Below are 25,214 nucleotides of genomic sequence, written 5' to 3' on the forward strand. Positions count from 1 at the left end.
TGACAATAAAGTTGAATCTAATCTAAAAAAAAAACAGAGAATGGTGTTGCCTCCTTAAGTAATTTCTTTTGGCTTTTCATTTTTCCAGGAATTCCCCACACAAACAGGGGATTCTTGTGGAATTTTCATGTTGATGGTAAGATATGCTTATTATTAACATACATAGTACTTGTAGTTAGGATTCCTCCGTTAGGAGGAAACCTATTGTTATTGTAGGTATTATTATTATTATGTTGGTGCAATGGGAAGTCAATGGCAGCCCCTAGAACCGTATGGTAACTTTTTCTGAAATTTGGCACACTCGTTAAGGACAGTCCCTTCTTCACTCACACCAAGTTTCATGTCTCCCACTAGACCACACTAGCGCCACCAACGGGTCAAAGTTGGACTTTTGTTAACACACACAACTTTTGAACCGTTTGACCGATTTTCAAAAATGAGGTACCATTGGATTCCTTGGATCAAGACGAATTCAACGTTCAATGGCGCCAATTTTCGGTTGTATAGATTTTCTGCTATTACCGGTTTTATCAAACTGCTTTGAAAGCCTACGCTTCCTACAATTTTTCTCAAATCCCATATGGTAACTTTTTCTGAAATTTGGCACACTCATTAAGGACAGTCCCTTCTTCACTCACACCAAGTTTCATGTCTCCCACTAGACCACGCTAGCGCCACCAACGGGTCAAAGTTGCACTTTTGTTAACACTGTAACTTTTGAACTGTTTGACCGATTTTCAAAAATGAGGTACCATTAGATTCCTTGGATCAAGACGAATTCGACGTTCAATGGCGCCAATTTTCGGTTGTATAGATTTTCTTTTATTCCCGGTTTTATCAAAAAACCTTTGAAAGCCTACTCCTCCTACAATTTTGGTCAAATCTTCTTCAAAATCACCAGCGATGATCTTCAGACCAAGCCTCACAAAAAACAAAGAATAGAATTTTGATCCTCACAACCGTTTGTCCGGTATAGCCACTCAAATTCAGCAGAAACAGGAAGTGAAGTAATATCTAAGCAAAACTTTGAGATATAAACCTGGATGACATTGGTACAGGGGTAGAGAAGTCGTTTAGTACTCAGAAGGTTGTTAGTTCAATTCCCTGTCAAAGTGTCCTTTAGCAAGACACTTCTTTCTTCACTCTTCTTTCCTCTATTCTTTCCTTCTTCCACTCTTCTTTCCTTCTTTTACTCTTCTTTCCAAAATTGTAAAGAATATACACTTTCCCCTGGTTTCGCAATCTTAGGAGGAATCCGCATCGCTGCTTGCAGCTATATTTCTTATTGATTTTGAAAGTGGCATTTTCTTGGAAAAGCCACTGAAACGCAAACAGACTTTCTTGTCTTGAATCACATTTTTAGAATGACATGCCACAAATAAGGAGGTGGTGGTGTGTACACCTGTTGCAGAGATTTGCAATTGAAGGGTGTGTGTGATGTCTAGTCTGAAAAAAACTACTTGAAATGATTGTAGTCGTAAAACATTACCCGACGGTGTCCGTCTTCCCTATGTCATGGCTACTGTGAGCTAGGTAGTCGTGACACATTAAAGTGTTGAAAGAAACCATACACCCTACTTGAACACTTGATAAAGCAATGATTTTGCCAATGTTGTGACAAGGTCATCAAAGGTGGCTCCCTTTTGGCCAAAGGACACATTTAAAAAGTAGGAGTGACTGTGAAAGCAGAGGTGATAGGTTGTTTTTAAAACTTCATGTTAATTGAATTATTATTTAAACAGTGCATTCATTACTACTAACAGTAATACAAACTAGTTTTTGGAAGAATGTTCATTCACAAATATTCTTGGGAATATCATGATCAGAGTTATAGCCCAGACAAACAATAATAAAGATTACACTTATTATGCTTGGACCCAAACCAGAACTGTTCAAGTGACTGCACTATACTGCTCTCCGGCAATCATGGTAAAGGGAACATAATTAAATATAACATTAAATATACCCACATTATGCGTTAGGACAAGCCCCATATGTTGACGTAGAGCCTTTTGCTGTTAGCCGTTTACAATAGGGATGCACCGATACCGGTATCGGCCGGGCTATGCTGACACAAAATGTGATTTATTGTCCTACCTGTCCTACCACTCTCTGCCAGACTAGTAAGTAGCTTATTTGCCGTCTTGTGTTGCATTTGCTTGATGTTTGACTGTGGAAAGTTTGTCATAGTGTCAAAGTATTTCAGTACAGGTTTCGCTAAATTTAGCTGCTAGCATCTCGTTAGCGATTAGCAATTCCGTTGTGCTGCCTTAACGGCGATTTGGGCTCATTTTAAGATAAATGACGACGACAGGAGTAAGGCACAGTGTAAGATCTGCACTGCTACGGTGTCGAGGGGCGGAAATGAAAGTACTTTGTTTAACACAAGCAATTTGATTAAACCTCTGAAGACGCACCATAGTGCTAAGTACACTGAGTTCACTGATGCTAGTGGCGCAAGACCGAAGCAACCAATCTTAACTGACGTCTTGCAAAACAAAAAAACGCGCACGCACACACAGAGAGAGAGAGAGGTAGAGAGAAAGACTGTGCCACATAGGTTAAGTGATTGTTTGTGTACTTGAGCAGGAGATTATTCTGATCCTTTTGTAACTGAAATGTGCTCTTGTGCTAATCCAGTAATAGTTCTGTTCACTTTTTGTTAAGCAGACTTCGTTAACTATGCATCAAATTGAATTGCCTTTATCTGGTTATATTTGCCTAATGTGATGTGATGTCTAATGTGATGATATTGTCTGTTTGAAGGCTTTTTTTGTGTGTTAAATCCAGAAAGCTCTGTTTATTTTTGGCTTGGGATAGCCTTCTGTTAATTTTGTACTATAGGCTTGACATAATCCGCAGAGGATAAAATAAAATCTGCCTCCAAATTAATTGCACTTTCATGGAGACCAAATCTAAGAAGTATCGGTACTCGGTATCGGCAAGTACACAAATAAAAATACTCGTATCGGTTTGTAAAAAAGTGGTATCGGTGCATCCCTAGTTTACAACATAATTAAATATAACATTAAATATACCCACATTATGCGTTAAGACAAGCCCCACATGTTGATGTAGAGCCTTATGCTGTTTACCGTTTACAACATAACGCATAATGTGGGTATATTTAATTAAGACAAGCCCCGTATGTTGACGTAGAGCCTTATGCTGTAAACCGTTTTGTTGTCTGAGCATGCGCGATGTGAGGGACTACCGTCCGGTAGCGACAAGGGGGAGTCTGACCATGTTTGTTGCTACATTGAAAAAAGCTAACAGCGCATTGCTAATTTAATGAGGTGCTAAATGAAACTGTTGTAGCGAATTAACAACTGTTTCCAAATCTTAAAGTAATTTTTCAATCAGAGTCAGAAGTCCAGAGTGCGATAAACTGAAGTTTTATTCCATCCTTGCAGACATTTCATCCAAAATGAGAGTGGTGGTCCATGGAGCAGCTCTGACTAAAACACCCAATGCATTTACTTTTTATACTCATAATTCGTCACTTTCTGCAAGTCACGATCTTCAACCTCCATCTATACTGATCCAATCAGAATATTCCCTTATATCTCCTCATATTTTATCTACGCTTTTGGCCACTCAGAATATTCTCGCTCACCTGTTGCGGGGGAACTTTTGCTTTGAGGGAGATAGACCCTCCTGCCAATTTGCTTGGTATCACTTTTTTGGAGGCCTGGTCTGACCTTGACTGCCATCATCTTGTGTGTGTGCTTATGTGCGAGTGTGTGAGTGTATGTGTGTATGTCTTTTATGTGTGTGTATGTGTGTGGGTGGGTGGGTGTGAGTAAGACCACATTTACACATAGCCGGGTATTTACAAAAACGAATATTTCTGCCCCTCCGTTTTCAAAAAAGTTTCTGTTTACATGAGCCCGCATAAATACGCCCTTCTATGGAGGGATGCAGTAACTCCGAAAGAGACAGTTGTGATGAGCGCGACATTCGTCCGGGAGGACGACTTCTTTCTCGAAGTTTTCCCACCAGACAGCAGTTCGCCCTGGTCGGATCCAAAACCGTCGGTGGCGACGTTAGCAGGCAATGTAACCTACGTCTTGGGAGTGAAAGCAGTAGAAAGACTGCTGACCTCCGTGCAGTTCTTCGCCTCTGCTCCTCCATATAGAAAAGTAGTTGTGTTTGTAAATACAAACAGGCGTTTGCATTAACGTATAAATGAGCACTACCTTAACAGCATCCATGATCAGTAAGCAAACTAACTGTAAACAATAGGACGCTCACATGATGTGATGCATTTTTAGTCGCATACTGTGACGTTTAAGAACCTAAAACTCCGTTTGACCTAGTTCACACGCAAACACAAAAACGGAGTTTTCAGAAATCTCCACTTTGGCCGGAGTTTTTAGAAATGATCGTTTTCTGTGATAAAACCTCCGTTTTCGTGTAAAAGAAAGGCCAAAACGCATGAAAATATATGCGTTTTCCTATCGTGTAAACGGGGTATAAGTGACCCCCCTCCTGACTGCTTGTTACTTTCCACTGGCCTGCACCTGCACCCTGGCCTTCATGATGCTTGACCTTACATGATACCCATCCCTGCACACAGGCCCAATGACAATTGTAGCTGCAATTCTGCTCTATGACCACCACGGCACTGTTTTACAATCATAATTTTCAACATAAAAATAAGAGACAGACTGGTGTGTTGCCTTAGGAGCGAAGCCATACATAAGAGATTGCTAACAGAAAATGCACTGACACTGGAAAGGACAGTTGAAATAAGCGTGTCTATGGAGTTGGCAGCCAAAGAGTCACATCAGCTAAGCTCTAGTACAAAATTGCATAAGATTGCAAATGAAACACATGAAAAGCAGAAAAATGCTGTAGCGTCTGAATGCTGGCGCAAAGACCTAGATTGTAGGAAATGCGGTAAAAAGGGGCACATTGAACATGCATGCAAAAGTAAAAGGACAACAAGCAAAAACACAAGAAAAGAGCCTCAGGGCCAGATTTACTAACAGAATTGCGCCCACTTCAGGCGTAATTTCTACGCAAAATGCGGGTAAATACATGGGGCCTCATTTTTAAAACGTTCCTACGCACAGATTTGATCTTAGAGTGTTCGTACGATCAAATCCACGTCAAAGTACAGATTTATTAAAAAAAAAACATCTTTGACGTGGCAAAGTAATTATCTCCACTTCAGGTTGCAACTTGGCGTAAGCATATTACCTTGTAGCAGTACTGCAGGAGTACTGGAGTACTCCAGGAATTCTCAGAGCACCGACAAGCAGTTTCATCATCGTCACCACCACCATCACCATTAGGGCTAATGGTGAAAATCTTTTAAACAATTAGAATAATTCACACATGAATGAAATTCACGTCTAATAGGTATTCATTTTAATTCCACGTGTAAAACATGTCGCTCAATCTATAGCCTATAAAAAGCCTGATAGTTATTTGTTTTCAGTAGGAGATATGGCTGCATTGGCGTTATTAGAAGACATTGCCAACCGGGCAATAAGGAGAGAGCGGGTTTTTCGGGATCGCGCAGACTTTTAGACACAGGAAGACGAATGGCTGATAAGCAGGTACCGCTTTCCGAGAACGGCTCTGTTAGAGCTTTGTGGGCCCTCGTCTACAGAGACGCACCAGGTGCAACCAGGCCATACCTGTTCAGGTTTTGTCTGTTTACGGGTTCCTGGCTACAGGCACGTTCCAAAGAGAAATTGGAGACTGGTCGGGTATATCACAGTCATCGTTGAGCAGAATTTTGCCCGATGTTCTTCGCGGTCTAATCCGTCTATGTACGCAATATATTACATTTCCGAACAGCGAAATGTAAAAGAGGGTTTCCTTAAAAAAAACAGGGTTTTTTTTTCAGGAGAATGCGCTCTATTTATATGCTAATTAAATTAGAGGGCGTTATGAGGGCGGATATGTGAAAACATTCAGGTGTGCACAATTCCACGATCATTTGTGATTTATAACTGAAGGATTGGCGTACACGTGTTTTTTCGTGCGTACGTTTGTTTTCTCTGAATCACACTTACGATCATTTCAGAAAAGTTCTTTGAAGAACAAATGAAGGATGGCTTCTACGCAACATTTTATACTTGGGTAACATCGCAGATTACCCACTGCTGAAGCGGATAGAGGCAAGTTGCGTTTCCCGTCTAATGCATATGCATAAATGGGAGGGTATAAGGGAAAGTGGGTGTTCCCCACAAAAAGATGGGAGGATATGAAGAAAGTGTGCCTAATTATGTATTCCGTGGTATTCACTAAAACCGCCTGACGAGAGCGCTTCTCTAATTTGCTTGAGTCTGGAAACTTCAAAGATGACATCGAAACTCCCACCCTGCAATCACATTCCATTCCAGCAGTCGTTAAAAATGGCACAAATTTTTGTTTTACATAGTTTTATTTATTTGTGCGTGAATTCTCAGTCTTGACTGGTCTTCTTCTGAGAGTACGAGTAGTCTGTGATGTGGATGGTGCATCGCTGGATGGAGAGGGTCTGCATGGCACATCGCTGGATGCAGAGGGTCTGCGTCGCACTGGTCTGCATTGCACATCGCTGGATGCAGAGGTTCTGCGTAGTGCAGGTCTGTGGGGCACGGGTATGGGTGGCGCAGGTGTGTCCTCTTTTGCACCACCTCCAATGCACAGATAATGCGAGATAATTTGGTGAGGGCCCTCACCAGCCCATTCACTGCGCACACGAGCTGTCCGGAATGTCGCCTCAGAGTCCTGAGAGATTGGAGAGCCCTCGTCTGACCATACATACCTTGGACAAAGGGCTCTGCGGTATCGATACCCACCTCCACCTGTTCAGAAAGCAGTGTTTGAATGCCACTTTTTCTTTTGTCCGTCTCTTTATATCTTGCCAACTTCTTTTCACTTCCTCCACCTCCCGCCGCGTAGATGACAAGGAATTGATTTTTATTTATAATCGTCTGCCAGGTGGCATTTTTCTCTGAAGGCAGTGTATTTCTGCCTTGTAATATGTTTACGTTAGCTGTAACCTCGTGAACCAAAATCTCTAATTCCTGGTTGCTGAACTTTCTCTTTCTTTTCCTCGCATCATCCATGGTGGCAGTAACACGCAGGCCCATTCTCCCGTCTTTTAGCGGTGCGCTAATTACACTAGAGGGCGGAGTAATGCACTGATTACCCAAGGAGGTCCTGGTTTGATAAATACTGCGTAAAATGTGGAAACACGCCATGCGCTGTATGCGGTTTGGCGAAGACCCTGATTACACTGCGCTCACAAAAGTACGTAAATGAGGCCCTCAGACACCTTAACGTGGAGGGAAAAATAAAGGTGTGCATAATGTGGAATGCCAGAGTGACTCACCTGGAGCTAGTAGCAGCTCAGATGATGATCGGGGAGTTCATATACTGACCATTCACGGATGGACACAGGGGTACTGGGTTTCACCATTATTGGATGGGCAGCCCACTCGCATGGAAATTGATACCGGGGTAGTAGTGTCAATTGTGTCAGACCGCGTCTACAAAAAGTTATTCAAAAAAACCAGAAGCAGAGAAAATCCATTGAAAAAAGAAATCCATCTCGGGGAAGCTGTGGCCGCTCATTCTAGCAACAGAGAGCCCATGACGCATGAGGGCCAAAGCCAGCAGGACTCCTTCAGGCCAACAATGCCACTTCTACACTCAAAGAGCGTTACTAAGATTGGGAATTGGAATGTACGAACACTGTACCAGAGTGGTAATAATGTGCAGGCGGCGAGAGAGATGGTTAAGAGTAGTGATGCTCCAACTGATCGGCCGCCGATCATGATCGGCCGATATTGGCTAAAAATAGCTTGATCAGCGAACCCCAAAAGAGCCGATCACGTGACGTAAATTACTTGCGCGACTTTTTTCCACCTGCATGCGCGGCGCATGGGCACTCAACAGCAGAGCGGAGCTTGCCAGTGGCAAGCAACATGAGTTCTCCCGTCTGGAAGTTTTTCAAAGTGTCCGACAAAGACGTAAAATTTGCCATTTGCAATGTATGTCGTGCTGAAATCCCTCGAGGTGGAAGCCACCAACGTAATTTTAACACCACTAACATGATTAGGCATTTAGAACACGCCATACAACTGAATATGCCGAGTATGAGAAACTAAACCAGCCGAAGCCAACGTTGAGCTCACCCCCATCCCTCAATCAACCGACTGTGAGTGATACATTTAAATGACGTGAACCATACAGAAGGGATAGTAAGAGGTGGAAAGACATCATGTTCAGAATTATGGAATTAATTTGCCTCGACGAACAACTTCTATCCGTTGTGAAGAATAAAGGGTTCCGTCGCCTGCTAACCTGCCTTGATCCACGATACGACCCCCCAGGCAGGAAATATCTAACTGATGTGTGTCTCCCCGCGTTGTACCTAACAGTGTACACACACATTGACAAGCTTCTGAAGGATAGTGTACATATTAGCTTCACACGCGATATATGGAGTGCAGACACCTGTCCAATGTCCCTGCTAAGCTTAACAGCACACTTTATTGACTCAAACTTTGAAAGACACAACATTGTGCTACACTGTCAGGATTTCACGGGGTCACATTCTGCGGAGGCTTTGGTGAACGCATTTAGCGGCATGTTTCAGTCATGGGGGATCCAAAGAGAAAACAACCACGCAATTTTAACAGACAACGCCAAAAACATGCAGAAAGCAATATATTAAAAAAGGCTACATTTTACAAGTAGCCTGGGCCTAAATGTGACCTCATCCCATCCCAAGTTCATCTAATGTGGGTTGGTAAATCTGCTTGGCCTCCTTGTGTTTCTCTGCCTTGTTATTTATGAAGGATGGCATTGGCTTACAGTAGATTACATTATTTTATTTTTGGGATCTGATGTATTTGGTTCCTATAACAGAAAAAGATCTTGACTGTAGCCTATTTCTACTGTTTCTTCAATACAGTCAGTTTAATTTCTACAAATGGTGCAAACTCTGCTAGATTATAGATAAAATATTCCCCTGCCATTCGGTGATCGGCAGATCATGATTTTAGAGATGCTGATCGGAGCATCTCTAGTTAAGAGAGATATAGATATAATGGGCATCAGCGAAACTCATTGGACCGGACAAAGGAAACTACAGCTCCCGGGGGGAGAGACCATAATCTACTCTGGAAGAGAAGATGACATTCACGGAGGTGGGGTAGGTATACTAATGTTGAAGAGCGCTACAAGAGCCCTGATAGATTGGACCCCAATCAATGAAAGGATTATTCAATCATTCCAAGCCCATTAAACTGACCATGGTGCACATTTACGCACCCACAGAGGACACTGATAAACAGGTAAAAAACGAGTTCTACACAAGACTGCAAGACGTACTGGATAAGTGCAACACACATGATATGCTGATAGTCACTGGAGACAAGAATGTGAAGGTCGGAGAGGACAACCGGGACTATAAAAGAGTAATGGGCAAACCTGGTTTAGGAAGGTGGAATGATAATGAGGAAAGGCTTTGTGAAATAAGTGACAAGAATTAGTTAGTGATAACTGGAACACTATTTCCGCATAGAAAGATACATAAGGCTACATGGACACATCACCGGACGGGACGACCAGAAACCAGATAGATCATATCCTTTTAAGCAGGCGATTCATGAATTCAGTGAAAGACACCCTCGTATTTAGTAGGGACGGGAATCGGCAGGGACCTCCCGATACGATACTATCACGATACTTAGGTGGCGATTCGATATGTATTGCGATTCTGTAAGTATTGTGATTCGATATTACGATTTCTTGCAATTTCTTTTGGTTATTTTTTTAAAAACACTGGACCATGGAAAACAGTTGAATCATACCTTCAAATACAACACAGTCAAATTCACTTAGAGCAGTGGTCACCAAACTTTTTAGGCCGAAGATCACCGACCTGACCTGAAGTGACCTGAAGATCTACCTATTGAGGCGTTGAGAGAAAAAGACTGTCCGGACTCCAGACTGTACTTACAACTTAACTTTATATTTGGCTTAGTTGTAATTGAATGAAATCAAACACTTTGTGAACAATATGAACAAGAAAAAACACATTTGCAATGAGCAGGCTGAAAATGAACGGTTTTATTTCAACTGAAGTTACAATACAACACTGACAAATTTCTCATGTGACAAGTCAGTGTGATGGATGTGACTGAACACTGTCTGTGAGTGCCTTGTAGTTTGGCTCATAAGCAGAGACAGCCAGTCTGAGGCAGTCTGTGAGGTGTCTGTCAGTAAGCCGGCTCCTGTACTTGGATTTGGTGATTTTCATCTGTGAAAATGCCATCTCACAGAGGTAGGTCGATCCAAAGTAGGCACTCACTTTTAGTGCACATGCACTGAGAAGAGGAAACTTCTCTCGCCTGACAAGTCCCCAAAAGTCACTGTCCCTTGACCTGGCTTTCAGCTCAATGTCATTTTGCAAATCAAGCATCTCCATGTCCACTCCACTTGGCAAAGCAAATGCTTTCTCGAATTTGTCTGCAACCTCCTCTGTATCAATAGGCAGGAATGGGTTTGAAAGAAATGCAGCAATATCCTTCATGACTTCTAACTCACCAAAACGTCGACTGAACTCCGCTGCCAGTTTGTCCAGGTGCACACAGTACTGCTCAGGGTGAAAGTCAGAAGAGTCTTTGATGGACTGTGACATTTTTTCCAGGTTTGTAAAGTGTGTCAGCGTCCCTTTCCTCAGATTCGTGGTCCAGACACAGAGTTTGGCCTTGAACGCATTCACGGCGCTTATCATGTGGAGGAGGTGCCGGTCTTTTCCCTGGAGTTCGTGGTTGAGCGAATTCAGTTTTCCGGTTAGGTCCATCAGAAACCCCAGGTCCAGTAGCCATGCATCCGTTGAAAGTTCCTCGTGCTCCTCGTTCCTTTTCGACAGAAACGTCTTAATCTCAGGCAGCAAGTCAACAAATCGCTGCAGCACTTTTCCGCGACTCAACCACCTGACATCAGCATGCAGAAGCAGGTCTCCATACGCCGAATCGAGCTCATCCAATAACGCCTTGAATAAGCGATGCTGAATCGCTTTTGCTCGAATCGAGTTTACCACTTTGACCACCAGTGACATGACATGAGAAAAGTCCACAACTTTCCCAGCCAAGGCTTGCTGATGAATCACACAGTGTTACTTCATGAAGTCGGGGAAATCCGGATCATTACGGCACAGTGCTATAAAACCAGCGTGCACACCGCACATTGCCGGTACCCCATCGGTAGTGATTGCCACCAGTTTATGAATGGGGATGTTCTTTTCACGGACATAGCTTTTAAACACGTTGTAAATATCCTCACCTCTCGTTCTCTCTTTTAATTGCAGAAGAGTGAGGAAGTCCTCCTTTGTTGTAAAGTCCTGGAAAGCCATTCTGACAAATACAACAAGCTGAGCCGTGTCCATTACATCCAGCGATTCATCAAACTGCAGTGAAAAATATTCACAGAGTGACAAGTCCTCCAACACCTGTTGACCAAGGTTATCCGACAGTAACTCGATCCTTCGTGTCACTGTTGTAGGACCAAGAGGCACAGCACGGAATGCAGCTTTTATGTTCTCTTTGTTTTTGAAGGTGCTGCAAACAGTCTCTGCGGTGACGGTCAATAGTTCCTTAAACAAATCTCCATCTGTAAAAGGCCTCTTGTGTTTAGCCAAAATGTGGCTAATACGAAATGACGCCTCAGTTGCAGCCTTACTTTGAGACGTAGGTTGTGAGAAAAGCGACTGTTGAGCCTTCAACTCCACTTTCAGCTCCTGAACTTTTTTGGCGCGGATTGCGCTCTTTGGTGGATAGCAGTCTTTGAATTTCGGATGGTTAGTGTTGTGGTGCCGCTCCAAATTCCCTCGCTTAGACAGTGCCTGTGGCTGGTGGCACAACATACACACACTCTTGTCTTTTACCAAGGTAAAGATGAATTCCTCCTCCCATTCTGGATGGAAACTGTAGTTTTTCGCCCTCTTTCGTGGTGCCTCCGCCATGCTCGCTAACACTATGTGGACAACACGGCCGGGTAAATAAACAAACCAACGGCAACCACGCCCACAGGTATCCTGGGATAGCAGGTCTCTCAAAGGTCGTCTTCGGGAAAAAACGCCCATTATCAACCTATTGCTCCACCTATTATTCTGTCGGTGAATTGCTTTGCAACACGCACAAGCCAGTATGCAAATCCAGGTACAAGAGAACGCGCGTTCAGTTTAAAAATCCTCCGCGTTCATGAATTAGTCGGAGATCAGTTTTTCTGAAATTTTTTGGGAGATCGACAGGGAAAGTCTCCGAGATCGACAGGTTGGCGACCTCTGACTTAGAGCTTTCCAAGTTTTATTTCAAGTTTTAATTCCTAAATCTTAACATTAACTTAATGACTGCAGGGCAGCCAATAGAGAAAATAAATACAAATGTGCCCTTTTATTGTATAGCCCCTGTCAACTGCACACAAACTAACAGATTAAGAAATGAATGCCACTTAGGCTACTTTTAAACAATAAATAAAAGGTATATTATATAGAATGAGTAAAAGTTTACTTAAAATTAGGGCTGTCAATCACATTTTGAAATTCATTAATCGTGATTAAAGTTTGTTTTTCTTATAAAGACTAAATCTTATAAATTAACGAATAATCACTTCAGACAGCGTGTATTTTAGACACTGTTGTTTAATTGTATTTTTTTCGTGCTCTCGTGCCGTCATACAAGGAATGTATGCGAGACACAATGGTGCCCCTCGACGATAAATTGTAAGAATTGTCCCCTGAAGCAATTCGAATCACCTCAGTCAGCCCACCGTCTACAACTATGTTGTTGGGCCAACCGTCACCGGCAACCCAAACTGCTACAGCGTTGGTAACCTTTTCACGGACTGGTCTAGTTATTTTCCTAGTCGTGGAGTGTGGGTTGGCGACCATCTAACCTGGGACTGCTTTCTGTCGGGTGCTTTTGTGGGATATTTTCATATGAATAATGAATGGATTTACCAGATACCTGTTGAATGAGTGTAAAGATTAGATTTGGGTTACATTTCAGATGAGGTTGAGATTTCAAATAGGAGGGCGTAACCTGAAGTGACCTAAGGTTAATAATGGGTGTGATATTATATACCATGGAAGTCTTTTTGATTTGGGTGGGGTCAGAATGGAGAGGTCAGGTTTAATTGGCTGGATTGGTCAACCAAGCAAAGCATAGATGGGAGGTGCTAAGGTTAGGTTTAAATATGTTGGCGGGAAGGTATTCAGGCAGATGTATTTCCGGTATTCATCTCTATTGTGGCTTAATTTACTACAGTAAATCTGTTGGAACAACACGTCCTGAGTCTGAGTTTCTGATTGTGAAAATAGTTTAAGACTTAGATTTGGCCACGACACTTTGCATTAAGGTGATAACTGAAAGACGAGCTGCTTCTGTGATAGCTAAATTCAGCTTGACAAATGCTACATACAATTTTAGTTTTGCCGATTGTTCTGTCATTTTGCTAGCCTGGATGCCAGACGAATTTAGCCCCACCCACAAAATTTTAGGTCGGGAAGTTCGGTCTGGCATTGCTCCGTTGGGGAGAACTTATGCCTGATCAAAAACTTGATCAGACCAATCAAATTTTCAGGGCGGGCTTTATACGATGATGGACAGATGATCAACCGTAACGTAATCAACCACGTCACTTGGGTTGAATTTTTTTTTAACAAACATGGCTGCCGCTGGAGAGCTGAGATATGTGTAGATAGAGATGTTTTAGAAGACATCGACAGCGCATTCATTTTGAAAGAGGAACAGAGAAACGCGATCAAGGCATTTGTCGATCGAAAATATGTTTTTGCCGTCCTTCCTACGGGATTCGGTAAAAATTGTATTTATCAGCTGGCCCCGATGACGACTACGTTGATCCAATTGAGCGGAGGCATTTTTTTCCTGGTTCGGTTGAAACACGCCCCATAATCAAAGCCCAATGGAGCAGTATCAGACTCATATTCTGACTAGAATCATGAGTATGACATCGTCAGGCTATCATTTTGCCTCTTAAACAGAAACTTTCCGCCCAACAATCCCTCAGCTCTCTCCATCTTCAACTACCGTCTCGGTCTCTCCTATCTAACTGACTGCAGGGCCAGGCACTCGGCGGTTTTGTGTCAGGGGTGAACGCACGCCGGAAGTAAACAAAGTTGTGTGAACTGTGTTAAAAAATGTTATCGCATTAATCTAGGCCACAATAATCTCATAGATTAACGCGTTAACTTTGACAGCCCTACTTTAAATATAAACTTTGAAATAAACAAAAAGTAGGCTATGCTTCACTGTTGTTTGCATGTATGCTATGCAAAGCTAGTGCTTGGGTATCGTTGTAGATCTCGGGCAGGGCTGTGTCAGAAACGTCTTGATGGTATTGTGTAGCTTGGCTCTAAAGTGTAAATCATGTTACGAAAACCTGTATTTTCGACCACACTTTATGGACGAAGGTCTTTGCATATAAAATGAGAGATTGATTCTGTGATGCGATTAGCCTTTTCTAAACTGCTGGGGAGCTTACTGAAACATGTATCCAGCGTTTGTTGTTTGCTGCTAGCAGGGTTGGCTTCCTCCGCCGTTTTGTCTGATAACTCAGGATGGTGTCGAGTGATATGGGCACGTATGTTAGTCGTATTACCACAATCTTTCCGTGGCAAAGTTTGCAGACTGCATTGCTCATGTCTAACTAATTTTTTCCTTGTAAATTATGAAAGCCAAAGTTCTTCCAGACGTGTGATTTAAGCTGTTGAGGTGCAGCATGAATTTCGGGACGAACGTCTGACATGTTTGCTGTCCAACATGTTAGCCTTTGTATTCCTACCTAGCTACTACGTGTGAAGCTGAGCTTCTAGCCGGAAGGAACTCCTGAACGAATAGAATGCATTGCGCCATCTGTAGGATAAGCGGCAACGTAGTTTTCCGCTTTGAATAAAATAATTAAAAGTAGGCTACAGACAAAATATCGATTTGGGAGGCAGCGTGGCGATTTAAAAATCGTCACACACAAGAATTGCGATTTGTAACTGAATTGATCCCCCCCCCCCTAGTATTTAGGTCTGCTGATATCAGAAGTGATCATTATCTTGTGTGTATGAAAGTCAAGTTAAGACTAGGAAACCAACCAAAGGATAAAGACAGAGAAAGAGTTACGGAGCATTCACACGCTTCTGTTGGAATGCGTTGCGCCAACGGATGGCGGAGGAGGAGTCTGGCGCATGGGGTTCTGTTGATACCAGAGACGTTATAGTGAGATTGGTTTGTTGACCTGTCAATCACGCCACTAGCAAGCTGCTTACCTTGTAAGCAGTAGCATGCTAACATTAGGTAGGGTGCTCACACACCTCGCAAATCCTATCAGACGTATTTTTCAGTTACAATAAAGGGGTTTGTACAGTGTCTATTTCTCGGTAACTTTTTAAAAATCTAAGCAAAAAAATGTCAAACAAACAACTTTTTGGTACAAATACGACCATCTACGGAGTTTGGTCGCCATCTTTTTTTTCTTTTTTTTAGCTTGCCACTTTCTAGACGTGAGCATATACGGGATCTGATTGGCTAGCGCCTGTGCTGTCAGTTATGCATGAAAGGCAATTTGATTGGCTGACGCATGCATTGCCTCTCGAAAAGTTGAACATTCTTCAACTCTTGCTGCAAGCAAAGCATGAAACGCAACGCACGGGAACCCAACGGAGCCATAATTCAGTTCGGCAAAGGATGACGTCACCCCATTCAAAGTGAATGGAGATCCGTCAACCCTGACGGATCAACGCATTCCAACGGAAGCGTGTGAATGCTCTGTTAGTTACGATACCGCAGTATCATGAAGACCAGGAAAGTGAAGACACCAGAAACGTTTTAATGATCAAGTACACTGCAAAAAATGTTAATCTTAGTAAGATGAAATATATTAAATCAAGACAATCTTAAGAAGGTATTATTACTCGTTACTGAGATTTTATTACTGGTTCTGAGCACGTTAGTGCTTGAAACTAGAATTGCCATAATTATAAGGCTGTTTGATCACCACTGACGAGTACAAAACTGCTTTGTCAGTCATAATTTCTTAATTTTATCCTTCTCATCTCTACATATATAAAAAACATAACGACCAAATGGAATTAATTGTTTTATTGTTAATCTTACAGCACAGCAATTATGTGTTCCTGTAGACAAAATACAATACAGTCCAAAGACAGTATTTAACTAAGTCAAACTTTTGCTTTAAGAACAGACTTTATCATCAAGTTAAAGTGAGTGAGCACATCTCATTTGGAATAAAAAGGTTGCCATTACATTGATCTGGTGATTCAAATACCATGTGATATCTGGGGAACACATTATGAGTCATTTGAACTGTTGTGCAATTCCCAAGATGGTATTTAACTTGGACCCAAGTTTGGCTCTTGCTGCTGATTGTGTAATAAGAGATATAATCAACCAGCTTCTCAGCATCCACTAACTCAGTGGCCTGTGCAAGGTGTGGGACCTCGACTTGTTAGGCCATGATGTTTCGATCAAAGCATATCGTTTAAAATGGTTGATATTCAAAACAAAGTACCCTAGAATCAACAACAAATATGTTTTTCACCAGTCCAAATTTGGGCATATTACCTTTCAGTGTTTTGGCAAGGATCATGTGTAATGTACACAGTACAATATGAGAATTCAAGAGCTCGACCCGAAGACAGGGTCCGGTGTAGGTCAGGTCGAGGTTCGGTACACAGGTAGGCGTTCGGAGGTCAGGCAGATAATCTAGAAGAGGAGAGCCAAAAGCGGAGTTGGTTAGGCAGGCAGGGGTCGGTAATACTAGAAGATCAATAAATATGGAAAACGCTGGGACGCTAGAGACATGAAGAAACTAGGACGAACTGGCAACAAGGAAACAGGAACACACACAGACTATATACACAAGATGATGAGGGACAGGTGAAAACAATCAAGGCGGGGCAGACAATCAGGCGGGGAACACACACAAGGGCAGGGCGTGAGGTTTCTGAAACAAGAGGAGAGATAAGTAGACAAACACAACACAGAACTGAAGTAATAAATGACAGTACAAGGACCAATGGGCTCTCCTTCACTGGTTTGACTCGTGATACGTGGAAGGTGGGGCGAACCCTCATCGACCTGGGAAGCCTGAGGCGGACCGCAACGGAGTTGATGACCTTGGAAACTGGAAACGGTACCACAACCTGGGGAGCTGTTGTGGCGAGATTGAATCTCCCTACATCTTTCTTTCAATCAGAAGACCGGAGACTGTTTGCTGGAATCTGGAAGTTTATTATTGTAATCAATAAGCTACAACAAGGAGAGATCCATGGATTGTCTCAAAGTGTGAACGCTCTGCAGGCTCTTTTATACCCTGATTTTAGGTGTGTCTTGTGGTTATTCTTGTATGGCTGTTTACCTGAACTACCTATCTAATATTAGCCTATATGTTTCCTTATATGAGCTCTTTTGTGAGCGTTATCCCCTCACAAGGGTTCTGTCTCTCAGGACGCCTGGTGGGGCCTCTGCAAAGTCAATTATCTAGTTTGTATATCTTTCTCAGCTGTTCAGCCTATGTAATGGTTAAACAAGGCCTTTCCATACTGCTGAATCAATCCATGTATCTCCTAGTATAAGAAAATATCCTACAGAGCCAACTTACAGGATTCCACACACAGGGGAATGTCACGTGTGGACATCCACACACAGGGGAATGTCACGTGTGGACAACCAAACCTTATGTCCAGGCTGGTAAGTGGGAGCGGGTGTCCGTCGTCGATCGGCCATCCTTTTAGACCGGGCAGAGCTTCTCAGGAGCATATCACGGGCCCCATTCCAGGGGATGCTGACCTCCATCTCCAGGTCGGGAAACAGTGGTGGCTGGTAACCATAGGCACACTGGAATGGAGAAAGACCAGGGGGGTATTCGTCGTAGCTCACTAAGCGGTTTAGCGAGCTAATTTTCAGGCTAAGATAAAAAACGCCCCTCTTTTTGGTTCGTGGAAGCAACTTTTGATAAATCACCATAGTTACATATCGATTAGCACTAACCTGCTCCAGGGCAGGCTAACTTAAGTGTAGCTGGATAAGCTTGCCACACCCCCGGAAAAAGGAGGGATCCCATTGACCAAGGACTGATATTAGAGTTAGATTAGCGGAGGGAGAGAGTTCTTTGCGATCGCCAAGATCCATTATTCTTGTATGAGCGCTACCGATTCAGCCGACAAGGAATCATTAATTTATAAGACCTTCTCGAGTCATTTATTGCAAACACCACAGTCGAACATTGACTGTCTTGCGCTTTTTTGCGAGTGGTACATTTTTGTAGTGTCGGTGATGCGGAGAACAAAGCTCTCATAATTATATGAGTGTTATTAGTACACCATAGCATATCATTATTGTAGAAAATGATTAAGGTGGACTCATGATAAGAATAGAGAGAAATACAGACAATTTATTTTCACTGCTTCAATTTATTGCACTTGTTATTAATACATTTAGTCATTTAACAGACGCTTTTATTCAAAGCGACTTCCAAGGAAATGTAAAACTACATCGAGGAAGGAGGTGAGGGGATTTGAACTAGCAACCATGCAGATTCAAACCGGTAGAGGAAACCTCTGTACCAGTGGACACTTGCCGTCAGGTATTCATACATAAATATCACCCTATAAACATCCCGAACACACCTGGCTCTCACAGCGGTGGTGGTGTTGAATTTGGCCATGATTATGGTCTTGTATTCTTCATAAGCGTTCATGTTCATCTCCTACTCGCCAGCGTAGAAAAAAAGAGCCCTTTTCTTTGAGTTTACAACCATTATACCGTTAGAAAATCATGGTTTTGGTGATCGACCTTTCCTGCCTTTTGAAGTAGGACGTGCACGCGCAAATGCAATGATAACTTTAGCCTGGTTGAAATTAACCACATGATTAGGATGCGGATCAGCCGTTAACGAACCGATATTTGCTGTTCTCAATCAGCTCGCTAATCTTAACGGGCTAAAAGGCCAATTGATTAACTTAGCTTCAACTCTACGACGAACGTACCCCAGTAGATGAACTGGGTAGGATGTTGTGTGCATACTCTACCCAGATGAGATGCTTGCTCCATGTGGCCGGATTTTGGGAGACTCGGCACCCCAGATAGGGGTGTTCCACTCCCTCCAACCAGTGACGCCATTCCTCCAGAGCCACTTTGATGGCCAACAACTCTTTATTCCCAACATCATAATTTCTCTCAGCAGGAGAGAGTTTTCCCGGGAGAAGTAGGCGCAAGGGTGGAGTTTATTGTCTTCCTGTGAACGCTGGGAGAGGACTGCCCCAACTCCAACATCAGAGGCATTCACTTCCACCACAAATTGTAGACAGGGTTCAGGATGAGTGAGGACAGGAGCAGATGTGAAAATGTCCATTAGCCTCTGGAAGGCTTGTTCCGTTGAGGGGGACCACTGGAACTTGACGTTGGGGGAGGTCAGAGAATGCAGGGGAGCGGCAACAGAACTGTAATTCCTGATAAACCATCTATAGAAATTAGCAAAGAGCTATAGGCTCCAATACTTCCTGAATCCCAGACACATATTTCCTCTGATACAGGATTGGACCTAATTAAACCAGGTGTGCTTGCTTGTTGTTGGCTGCTGAGATCAAGCACAGGTGGTTTAATTAGTTATGTCCCATCCTGTTCCAGAGGTAATGAAAGAGCGTCTGAGATTCAGGAAGTAGTTGAGCTGTGCATAAAGGGAATTTAGTCAATACAAGTCCCGATTTTTATATGAACTGATCATTTCTATGAACTGATTTCTGCATGTAAGACTTTGTTGGGCTGTAAACCATGACTGCTGGAAGTCTTGGTGCAGGACGTCCCCTCTTTACTCTAACTCATTTTTCAAGGCCTGCAACTTAGGTTTGAGCTGTTTTCTTCCATCATCTAGAGTTAAGAGGACAACCTGGATGAACTCAAAGAAGTGACGCAGCTTCGCCGGATAGCTCAAATTGAGGGCATAGATCAAGCTAAACAACACCACCAGTGCATCAGTCCAAGATCTGAGAGTCATTACAACCTGATCCTCCAGGATGACAGACATGGAGAGGTTGAAAGGGAATCCCTGCCGCAATGTCCTCTTTAGCCACCACGGCCAACAGCGCCACTGCACCCTTCTGGAATGCTTCGAACTCCTCCTCCTGAAAGAGGGAGTACACATGAGGTCCAGAACATGTGTGTACCAAACACGTCAACTAAGAGGCTAATAAATAAGATATAAACCTTGAATGGTACTCCTGGGAAACATACGAAATTAGTGTGCTTACAAATTTTCACAGGTGTAGAATAAAACAGTTAACAATGGTATGGTAGAGGGAAGACACTTGATTGCAGAGGTGGGACAAAGTTATCAAGTCTAAGTCTCAAGTCTTTGCATTCAAGTCCCAAGTCAAGACAGGCAAATCTCAAGTCCTAACAAGTCAAAATGCACTCCACCAAAAATTAATTTCTTTTTTTGTGGTACACTTAAAATAAAATAAAAAGAGATTCTTTCAACATTTGTATTCATCTTTCGGTTTGGAAGAAGACATCAAGTCTTTACAAGTAAAAAGGTGCAAGTCCGTCACGAGTCACTGGTGTTCAAGTCTTAGTCAAGTTGCAAGTCTTTCCTAATTTTGTCGAGTCTAAAGTCATCAAGTTTGTATAAATCAGTGGCTCGTCAGTGCAAACAAGAGATGATGAGCAATGAAGGCTGAGGGAGAATGAGAAGTTAACGTTACCTTGCAACTCTTGAAGATCACTGATGAGTCTTCTTTTAGGTACAGTGGCAGCCCAGGCAGGGCTGCAGTTCTAGTTGCACTGATGTCATTCTTGTCCTTTTACAGAGAGAAGTTTTTAACTGAAATATTGAATATATGATTTGACCATTTAATTTGATAGCTGTTTCATCAATTCAGTCATTATTATTGTAGTTACTTCCACCCTTCAGTAAACATATTAATAGCACCCTTACCTGCTCGTCATATGCCACCAGCAGATCTTTTTTGGTGGCAGGTAGGCCTAGGTCACTGAATCACCTAAACATTTAATTTAAATGTTTTTGAAACATTGAAAATAAATTGAACGTTTTAATTCTGTGTAAAGCAATTAAGCTATGAGTTCTTTGTTCCATGTGTAACAGGTTAAAGAATGATAAATATTTTTGCAACCTTTCATTTTCTATTCTGTGGCTATGTGAGTTTATTTCACCAAAATCCTGTATTTGTTCAGCCATTTCATGGTAGCTTATAGGTATTGGGAGAGTTATTTGTTGTGTAAGTGCGCCCTCTATTGGATGGTGGTGGATATATGCTGCATTTTCGCGTTCCTCAGACAGCATTCTACTTGGCTGAGAGAGAGGTACGTGTCCACAGCAGTGCAATGTAAACTCGAAATATATGTGTTCTAACTTTAGTTTTAGTGCACATGGTAACTTGTACATATATTTCATGATGAGTGCACATACATTTAGTCGAGATGTGTCGAGAACTTTGCTGTTTTGAGAGCTTAAGAGATTGCTAACATAGCTAACTTCGTGTTTGGCTGTATGCTAGCGCTCGCCATTCTATGTTCTTGTAATCTAGCCCACATGTTTCAGTTAGCCTTTTTCTTATGTTAGGCTGATTCTGATTGAAGGTAGAATCATGAACTTTTGCTCTCTTTGAAATTGTACAGGTATGTACTCCCAATACCAGGTTTAGAATAGAATGTGTTCATTTAAATGTTTTCTTGTACTGTATGATGTTCTGTGGCACTGAACAGCCCAGATGTAAAGCATGTGCATTTTGCGTCATGCATGTTACTGTGTTAACTATTGAAAGGAAGATGGTTATTTCATGTTGCATAATGTTCATGTAAAAGCTTAAAGCCAATAGTTAATAACAGATAACCTGTAACACGGACCCATACACATGCCACACATGAGCCTAATGCGATATATTTATTTTCCATGATAATTCTTCTGTATTTTATTTTCTGATTTTTAAGTACTATTAGATAGTCAGTCTGCATTCTACTTGGCTGAGAGAGGCTGATTCTGATTGAAGATAGAATCCTGAACTTTTGCTCTCTTTGAAATTGTACGGAATAAAGTGCCTAAAAGAACGTCAGCATCCTGTCTTCAGTGCACCAGAACACAACGCAGTAGTCGGCGAAGTGCAGACTGCGCCGGCTACACATGCAGTGGGAAAATGTTATCGACCACCCTGCCATATTTCAGTGGTTTAAAAAATACCTCAAGTATGTAAAATTAGGTGCAAAATGTATTAGGGATGCACAATATTGAATTTTAGCCGATATCCGATATGCCGATATTTACAAGCTCATTTTGGCCGATGCCGATATACACCTCTGCTTTTTAATTATTGAAAAGTCTCTTCTGTACTAGAATTAATCTGTTATTATGATAGGGTACTTGCTGTAGATACGGGACATTAAAAACTTGATTTGTATCATTTTAGAAATAGACATTCACTCATGAAAACTATTGAAATTATTTCAAATATGGCAGATTTATTTATATTTTCACGTCACAATTTTCATACTTGAACAGTACTTCCTTAAAACTGTGTTGTTGACAATGACACATTCTTGTCACAACATGACACAAATGCACAGAAATGCAGCTGTAACTCATTAAACTTAAAATGTAGAGTAAAATGAATGAAAATGAATGAGACCTTCAAAAACTTCAGCTGGGCCTTAAAATTGTAAAAAAAACTTCAGCTGGGTAGCCCTAACTTAGAATAAAAAAAAAACCAAACTAAATCAAATCAAACAACTATGCAGTGGGTTCATTATTAGTGTGAACTTTAGTCACCACCCTGGTGGGACAAGTGAATAAGGCAGACAAACTTGGTATGGACTAGCATTCAGATAGATTTAACATCAGAGGTAGGTATTTCTGAACAAATAGAAGCATCTCTGCCTTTTCACAGGCTATTCTATTCCTCTTTTCATCTATCACATGGGAGGCAGCGCTAAATAACCGTTCGCTGTCAACACTTGTGCTGGGTGCACACAGGTACTTGCGTGCAGCACGCGCAAGAGCAGGGAATGTGAAATTAAGTTGGTAGTGTTAAACAAGTGTCGTCTCGCCCCTCCTCGCATCACTGACACTTTGAAACCTCCGCAAATAGCCATTTTGTCATCATCCTCTGATACTGTGAAGTACTGCCACACAGCCGACATGTTGAATTACGTTGTTGGCGCTCATAGTAACCTAAACATTTGCTTCGTGTGCGCATAATTTGCACGTCACCTTATCGGCCAGGTACATCGGCAGAAATTTTCATATCTGCAGATGCCGATAATTACGTTTTGAAGCTTTTATCTGCCGATACCGACATCATGCCAATATTATCGTGCATCCCTAAAATGTATAGTATTTTCTGCTCTGACATACTGAAAGCACATCTACACCAGGTGAACAACTTCTCAGAAGCATCTGAGCTAGCTAACTCTCAACATTCATGCAGAACTCCTTCATAGAAATACACAATTTAAACCCATATATTATAAATATATATTACCCTCAAATATCATCCTATGACAATGTAACATTAAGAGCCACTGTTAATTCGGCACTTGTTCGTAGATAAATGCGGACTTAACAGCTATTTCAGTGACAATATAACTTAAATAGAATTCTAGCCTAGCTAGCTATCTATATCTAGCCATAAGAAATTAGCTAACACGCAAGTCACTGCCAAACATTGCCGCTAAAGATTTCGGAAAGTATTTTTTTTTCTAGATGTAGACCATTCTAACCCTTGCATATAAAATCAACTTGTTGTCGTTTTAAGTTGAGAAATGTTAAGTTCAACGTTGTTGTGCTATTTTATGCAGATAAACAGCAGCTCACCTTAGATGTAAGAAGCTAGAACTAGCTGTTGGTCTTGCACATACTTGCACGCTAGTGTTACAGTGGCTAGCTACGAACAGTAACTGTCGTGTATCTACAATGAAGGTATTGTACTCCGAACCAGGTTCTTCGGTATCTTCCACTTTTATTGCTAACACAGTAAAATTAACATAGCTTATAACACTAGGTACATCTCATTGGGCAAGGAAGAGAGGCGCTCCAGGATTGCGCGCAAGCATTACAGTTCTGTCTATACAATCACAATGCCAGGTCAGAGGTCACTGTATAACACATCAATACAAAATAAAACAATAATTGTTCCTGTGTGTATCTCCATACACCACAGTAACGTATATTGTATCAAGCAGACAAGAATAAAACTATCAAAATGCACAGGATTCCCACACATTAGGGGTGTGAATCTCTCGATCCGATTCGTATCTCGATACATGGGCACGATACGATACAAGAAAAGATGCATGTTGATAAAAAACGATTCAGTGTGATTCAATTCGATGCAGTTTAATAATTGGAAACACTGCGTTGTGGAAACAATGGACCTCATTCTCGAACATTTTCTTAAGTGTCTTCTTAAATATCTTCTTCTTACCAACTTCGAAAGACCAACCTAAGAAGAAATGTGTTCTTAAACCGCCAAAGTGTTCTTAGCTGTGCACTGATTCTTAAATTGAACACGCGTGCTCTCATGCACCTGAACTTGCATACAGAAACGCCCCGCCAGCTCCTTATAAGGGCATGCAATTGCAATGTGTGCACACTCCACAGTCAACACGAAAGCAACTTCAGACTGATCAAAATCATGTCAAAGCGGAAAGCGAGCACCGGTAAACGCAGACCTAATTTCACTGGTGCAGAGGTGGAGGTACTGTTGCAGAATGTAGATGTGTCCATTCTATTCCACTATGGCTAAACCAAGCAATTGAGTTTAGTGCTTATTTATTTATTCACTGCCATTTGAAGTGTTCGTAAAGTTATTTTATTTATTTTAGGACATCACGAGGTCTCGGAATCATGACTTTAAATGTTAAACATAATTGTTAATGATACAAATATTCTCCTATTTGTTATTATTATTATAATTATTTAAATCCGAGGATGTCTGTAGAATTGATGTGAACGCAATCAACAACGATTTCTCTTCCTTGGCTGAAGTAGCTAGCATAGCATTGGCCATTGAAATGAATGGGAGTTGTAATCTGTCATTCTCTATATAATACCTCCATGTACCTCGGGGCGTTATTTGTGAGAATACAGCCTGATAGGCTTATGCTATGCAGGCTTTGGCCTTTATATCTTTCAATCACCAGGTTAAACTCTGTGTC

At 41.9% G+C, this 25,214-nt stretch overlaps 1 long non-coding RNA gene across 1 annotated transcript; it reads right to left on the bottom strand.

Annotated features, from left to right (window-relative positions):
• Positions 1 to 18,964: 18,964 nt before the first annotated feature.
• On the bottom strand, positions 18,965 to 21,040 carry LOC122132942. Its single transcript, XR_006152448.1, has 3 exons — positions 20,983 to 21,040; positions 20,750 to 20,845; positions 18,965 to 20,170 (listed from the first exon to the last, which is right to left on the bottom strand). It is a non-coding gene; the product is annotated as an uncharacterized LOC122132942 (long non-coding RNA).
• Between the last annotated feature and the right edge of the window lie 4,174 nt (positions 21,041 to 25,214).

The sequence above is a fragment of the Clupea harengus genome, chromosome 6 (assembly GCF_900700415.2).
Source record: "Clupea harengus chromosome 6, Ch_v2.0.2, whole genome shotgun sequence".
In the NCBI taxonomy this organism is placed as follows: Eukaryota; Metazoa; Chordata; class Actinopteri; order Clupeiformes; family Clupeidae; genus Clupea; species Clupea harengus.